Source organism: Oratosquilla oratoria, chromosome 42, assembly GCF_046742065.1.
Source record: "Oratosquilla oratoria isolate Oo_2021 chromosome 42, ASM4674206v1, whole genome shotgun sequence".
Classification (NCBI taxonomy): Eukaryota; Metazoa; Arthropoda; class Malacostraca; order Stomatopoda; family Squillidae; genus Oratosquilla; species Oratosquilla oratoria.
In genome coordinates, this window is record NC_134818.1 from 27637245 (window position 1) to 27644744 (window position 7500).

At 43.4% G+C, this 7500-nt stretch overlaps 1 protein-coding gene across 1 annotated transcript in view; it reads right to left on the reverse strand.

The window, feature by feature from the left end:
• LOC143021352 (uncharacterized) overlaps nt 1–7500 on the reverse strand; it is a 163228-nt gene that overhangs the window by 87984 nt on the left and 67744 nt on the right. The window contains exon 2 of the mRNA XM_076178787.1: nt 145–174. The gene's annotated coding sequence lies outside the window, so the exon portion shown is untranslated. The remainder of the gene's footprint in view (nt 1–144; nt 175–7500) is intronic.

Genomic DNA, 7500 nt, shown 5'->3' on the forward strand with positions numbered 1-7500 from the left:
TTAATTACGGTAATATTCTTCTTTTAATTAAAGCGGTTGACTGGGGTAGGTTGGCAAGGTCCGGCTGCCATTGGCTGTCGTGGAACTTAATGATAAAAATTGTTCATCGGAATGGACGAATAATTGACTTTAATTGATACTCACTTTTGTGTGTCTTCGACGTCAGCGTCGGACCTGAAAGATAAGAAAAATACGGTTGTAAGACGACGTGGAAAGGAGAATACACAAAGAGACGCTTAGACGGTTTGGACAATACATTATGTATGTATGTATGTATGTATGTATGTATATGTATGTATGTATGTATATGTATGTATGTGTATGTGTGTATGTATATATGTATGTATTTATGTATGTGTGTATGTATATGTGTGTATGTATGTACGTATGTATGTGCGTATGTATGTGTATGTGTATGTATGTACGTATGTATGTGCGTATGTATGTGTATGTACGTGTATGTATGTACATGTGTATGTATATGTGTATGTATGTATGTATGTATGTGTGCATGTATGTATATATATATATATATATATATATATATATATGTATATATTTACATATATATATATATATATATATATACATATATGTGTGTGTGTGTGTGTGTGTGTGTGTGTGTGTGTGTGTGTGTGTGTGCGCGCGCGTGTGTGTATTTATGAACAGTTGACTATTTTTCATTAGATAAGACAACATCCTCTGTAAACAAACCTTTATGACTTAGATTAACTTTTTTCGTGTACATTGCAAGGATCTTACGACGGGAGGCGCTTAGTGCGACCAAAACCTGAATGCACTCTTGCCCTCATGTGACCTGATATATGACGGAGTGCTAAATACATGGAGTAGGCGATACACGCGTGAAGTCCGGTAGCTTTCTGTCTCTCTGTCTAAGGATGTCTGTCTGTCTGTCTGCTTCCGACGTAGAGCAATGGATGCGTTGACCCGTCATCCAGGAGGAGCCAAGAAAAGAGGGAGGGAGGGAGGGAGGGAGGGAGGGAAGGAGGGAGGGGGTGGTGAATGGGAGTGGAGAGGGTGGGAGTGACATGCTTGGGAGTGGAATTATGCTTTTTGTCTTTGGCTACCTCCCTTGTAAGGGTGGAAAAAAAGCCCTTGGCATATGTATGTATATATGAATTGTGTCCACTGCTTCTGACCCAGGGCAGTGGGCGAGATGCAGGGATGACCCGTCATCCAGGAGGTGCCAAGATAAGAGGGAGGGAAGAGGGTGGAGGGGAGTGGAGTATGTAAGGGATAGAATGGGTGGGAGTGGGTTTATGCCTTTTGACTTTGGCTACCTCCCTTGTAAGGGGGAAAAAAAGCCCTTGGCATATGTATGAATATATGAATTGTGGATTGGCGAGATATCCATTATTTCCTGTTCTTCCACAAGGTAAAAGTATTTATGTTAACATCAACTTTCCAGTTAGAATATATATAGTTTCTATATAACTGTTACATAACGGATCATCATCGATGCAAGGCAAATGCTCACCCATGAAAAACCTAACATCATAATTTCTCTCTCTCTCTCTCTCTCTCTCTCTCTCTCTCTCTCTCTCTCTCTCTCTCTCTCCCAACCTCAGCTCACAATAGAATTTGCATCCAACGAAGAATCCACAATTAAGAGGAATTTGTTCTGGGTTGACGACCGGACACACATATATGAAATTTCATGAAATCAAACTAGCCGCGCTGAATTCTTGGAAGCAAATTAATGTTTGCTGCGGGAGTTTTTTTTATTATTATTTTTCGCCATATCTGTGACACGTGCACGCGCGCACACATACATACAAACATATACGGAACTGAAAATTAAAGAGAGAAAGAGAGAGAGAGAGAGAGAGAGAATAGAGAGGGGGTTGGGCAAGAAGGAGTGAAAACAAAGCCAGCTGTTCACTTTCTATAAAGGGACAACATTAATCCGAAAAAATTCCTGAACCCTTCTTTCCCTCAAGCCCTCCTCTTCCTTCCCCTCCTCCTCCTCCTCCTCCTCCTCTTTCCCCTCCTCCTCCTCTTATCCCTATCCACCTCCTCCTCCTCTTCCACCTCCTCTGCCCCTCCTCCTCTTCCCCACTCCTCCTCCTCCTCCTCCTCCTCCTCTTCCCCCCTCCTCCTCTTCCCCCTCCTCCTCCTCTTCCCCTCCTCCTCTTCCCCCCTCCTCCTCCTCTTCCCCTCCTCCTCCTCCTCCCCTCCTCCTCCTCCTCCTCCTCCTCCTCCTCCTCTTCTCCTGTTTGTCCTGCCCCATACATTCTGCCTGTCCCACCCCGTCACGCTCCACTTCAAGCACTAGTATCACCCCCCTCTGCCTTTCCCTCTTTCTCTCCCACCCCTAAATCATGTCCCTCTTCTCTTCCATTCCCTCTTCTCCCTTTCCTCCCATCCCTAAACCGTATTCCTCTTCCACCCTTCCTGCCGCCCATCCTCACGTCCTCTCCTGTCCAAGGAACGATCGTTGGGTCCTATTACAATTTCGTCTAGAGCACATGGAGGCTGTCCGCCCTAACCGCTTTCCATATATTAAAAGTCTCTCTCTCTCTCTCTCTCTCTCTCTCTCTCTCTCTCTCTCTCTCTCTCTCTCTCTCTCTCTCTCTCTCTCTCTCGCTCTCACTCTTTGTTTAAGCCAAGTCTTCTGTCAAGGAAACCAAAGACAAGGTACTCCACGGTGATACGGCGCGTGCTCAGGGGACGCAACCTGGAGCCTCAGTCAACGAACGGAGACAAAATTGTTCAGATTTAAGCACAATACTTTCAAATCAATCCGTGTGGCCCGACGGAGAGCTAAATATATCGAGAGAGCTATACACACGCGAAGTCCGGGAGCTGATACCTATTCTTCAAGCGAGATCGAATACATTAGGTCATCGAGACGGCTGAGGTGTCTTGACCACATTCTCAGACTTCGAAGGCGCCTCCCCCTCCACTAGGTGAAGACAATGTGGTGGGGAGAACGACGTTCGAACCCTGGATGTGGACTCTAACGATATTGAGATGTTAGCAGAAGATCGGAGAGATTGGAGGCGCCCTGTTGTAGCGGCCAGGGGGTTCAGTAGGTCTGAACCGACACCGGAGGATATGTGTATATTACATACACGCGCACACACACACACACACACACACACACACACACACACACACACACACACACACACACACACACACACACACACACACACACACACACACACACACACACACACACACACACACACACACACACACACACACATATATATATATATATATATATATATATATATATACATGGTATATGAAGAATCTCAGACGGCAAACCTTTGTACCATGAGGCCTGTCCAAAGAAACTAGTATTGTTACTCTATCAGTGGCGCCCACTGTACTCCGGTCACATGAATGATCTTCCTTATGCGAGGGCAAAGCAATGACCCCCTTACGTGCCATTTGGCCCTTTTCCTTGAATTGCGTTAGCCGCCAAGGTAATGTATCAGACTCCGATGGACCTCTCCCCTAAGTAGCGAAAAGGTGCTCCTTCTGTACCTGAGAGAAACTACTTTTATTCTGTCTAACGCCACACGATGTATTCAACTGTGTGGTACGCCCTTCATCTCGAAGAGGCTTCAGTTGAATCACCCTTTCTTACCTTTGCCGGGTAGCCCCTTCCTCCCTCCCCCCTCATTCTCTCTCTCTCTCTCTCTCTCTCTCTCTCTCTCACACACACACACACACACACACACACACACACACACACACACACACACACACACACACACACACACACACACACACACACACACACACACACACACACACACACACACACACACACACACACACACACACACACACACACACACACACACACACACACATACACACACACACATACACACACCCGTCGTTCCCATCCAACACTATCCCGAAGAACCACTTGACCAGAAAGGAGACCATTCTATTCTTTGTCTGTTCTCTTCAAGCTCGGTGCCCTTCTCACCCCTCCCCCTTACTCCCCCTCCTCCCCCCCTCCTCCTCCTCCTCCTCCTCCTCCCTTCGTCCGACCCATTCCAAAAAGCTGAATGACCCGCGTGGCACTCTGGCTGTGACGTCACGGACGATCGCAGAACGACCGTTGGGGAAATTCAAATCTTACCAAACGCATAGCGACACGCGGGGCCAGCACTGGGATTCCTAACTGGCTAGATCCGTTAACGGAAATAAGGCACCGAATTAGATTACTTGAGTTTCTAAGCATTACGATCTTGTGCTCCAGGTGTCACTTGAGAAGTTGTATTCTGTCGCCAGACTATTTTGTTCATGTCTGTGGCTACCGTTCAGTAACGACTTTTGTTTCAGCGGTTAGCATGAAAAGTTGATAAATTTTTGGCCGTCGGTAGGCGATTTACTCAACCTAAAGACACCTTTTTTTTTACCCATGTAGTGAATTCCTACCTCTCTGCTTTTTCGGAAGATCCTGTGGATTCCTATTCCACTTCCCCCTTTCCCCAGGGTGGCTAAAATAAAAAAAACTTAAAATAAAAAAAAAAGGTTTTAGTTCATATCCACTGGATATTAGACAGATAGAGATAGATTGACAGATAGACATATAGATAGAAAAAAGTATGAGTATAAATAGATAGGTAAATACATATATAGATAGGAAGATAGAGACATAGATAGGTAAATATATAAGTAAATGAATGAACGAATAAAGAGATAAGTGCCTGAGTATTTAAACAAACAAATAAACGAGTCAATGAATAAATGAATAAATAAACAAATCAATGATACACATACATAACAAATAAAAAACATTCAAGTATGATACACATACATAACAAATAAATAAAACATTGAAGTAGGTAACTAAATAAACGAATAAGGAAGAGACAAAAGGTGAATAAAATTCGTGGATGCAACACTTAAAAGATTTTTCTCTTTGTGTATACTTATGTAAATCAGACCCCTCGACCCTCCCTACCTGAACCATCTCGGCGGCTCGAGACTGCAAGCCCGACCCATCTTGGCACCTAAGTGTCACGTCTAAAACAAGGCCAATTCAATCAGCTGTCACTAAGGGCGACCCGTGCATGCATGGCGCATGCATGCATTCATGCATGCACGTAGGCATGTATGCATTCATGCATGCATGAAGGCATGTATGCATTCATGCATGCATGAAGGCATGTATGCATGGACGTACGTATACACGCAATTATGATGCATTTTGTCACGCGAACGCTTCTAAAGACGCACATGCACAATGTCACTACGAAAAATAAATAAATAAATAGATAAATAGACAAATGAGTAGATAAATTAATAGATACACAAATAGATAAATAGATAAATAGATACACAAATAGATAAATAGATAAATAAACAATTCTATCTATCTATATCCCCAAGGCTTCTTTCCTCTTATAAACTTCTTATAAACCAGTCGATGTAAACACCAACTCCCACTCATTCCACTCCCTTCCACCACCCTTCATTCCCCTCGCATCTTAGCTCCTTGTGGATGAAGGGTCATCCCTGTCTTCCCCCCACTGCCCGAGTCAGAAGCAATGCAGCGAGACACAGCACATCTACAGCATTGCCGTTTCACTTGGACGGTGATCTTTCCTCTTCGTTCCTTCACGCGGAAAATAGAGAAGACGGAGAGAAATCCCTTTAGGCTGCTTAAAAAAATTATACATACACAACCATTCTCCACTCACTCCTATCTCCTGCCTTCTCCCTTCCATGCTCAACAGACATTCTTCTCTTGCTCTAAGCTTCTTTCACTCCATCCATCCAACTCATCCTCGGTCGTCCCCTCAAGTTAACTCCATCCGCCTCACCTTTCCACAGTCTTTTTGTCTTCCTTACGTGCTTTCCATGTGCCCAAACCTTCGCAATAATCTTACATCAGCTCCGTCTGCCAGCACCCTTTCCAACCCCTCTCTCCTCCTCACCTCCACTCTTCTCACTCTATCCAACCTTGTAACCCCTACCATATATCCCAGGCACTTCATCTCAAACACATTCATATTTATCCTTTCTCCCTCTCTTAAACTCTAAGTCTCAATCCCATACAGTGTCACAGACACAAACACTCCTTCATATACAGGTAATCTTCTCTTTGTATCCATTCCCAGATGCTTATTTCTCTTGACACTTTTCAGTCCCAATACTTTTACTTGATTCTCTAATTCTACAGTTTACTTCCACCACAACTCCTCCATTTCCTGCCACATGTGACTCTAAATACTTAAAAATATCCACTTCCTCCATTCTTCCTCCTTTAAGACTTACCTCCAACTTGATGACACCCTCTCTCTTGCACATCCCGTCACCTTACTTTTACCTACATTTACCTTCAGCATTTCACTATCGCATGCCCTCCCAAACCCCATCACTAACTCCCTTAATCACCTCCTCTAGCCTCGCCACTAGCGCAGGGTCGTCAGCAAACAACGACTGGCTCACTTCCCACTTTCCACCACAATCTCTAGCCATCAATTCCCTACCCATCAACCTTGCATTTACTTCCCGCACCACCCAATCTATGTACACTGAACAGCCATGGCGACATGACACAGCCCCGACGCAGCACCACCTTATATAAAAACACTCACTCTATCCATTTCCAATCCTGACACAAGCTCTACAACTCTCGTAAAAATACTTGATTGTTTTTAACAGCTTCCCCTCAATCCCATATGTCTGCAATACAGTGTCTTCCTGTCTCCCATGTCATAAACGTTCTCCACATCCATAAAGACACAAAAAATGTACCAAAATAAGGAAATATATGAATAAATGAGGGAATAGATTAATAGACAAATAAACTAATAAGTAGATATGTTAGTTAATAAGTAAACAGATATGAGAATATACAAGTTGATAAAATAAATAATAATGAAAAATAATTTATAAATACATAATCAAGTACATAAGTCACTCAATCCATTGATAAAAAATAGAGAAATAAATGAATGAACATACACATGTATATATGTACATATGTATACACACACACACACACACACACACACACACACACACACACACACACACACACACACGTGTATATATATATATATATATATATATATATATATATATATATATATATATATATAAAAAATATATATATATATATACGTATACACACACACACACATGACAATGGGTCAGGCGCCCAGAGCACTCCAGCGATGGCACCTGGGCATGACAGTACCACCGTGACAGTGGGTAGAGTTGGGGACACGGTCATAAATCGTGCGCTCTCAGTCTATCACGGTTTTTTTCGTTTCACCCACGCGTGAAAATACCAACTACGTCACATGACAAGGCGTGAGTGACGTCACACACGCTCTATGTCACTCTGTCACTTGACCCCCTCCCTACCCCGGGTCATTTAGCGACTCTTCCCTGTGGTCTACGTACTTAGAGCACCGAAGGAATGAATCATATGGTATAAAATAGATAAATTAGTAAGTGCAATAATATACAGGTGAACCCAGCTATCTACTTTGA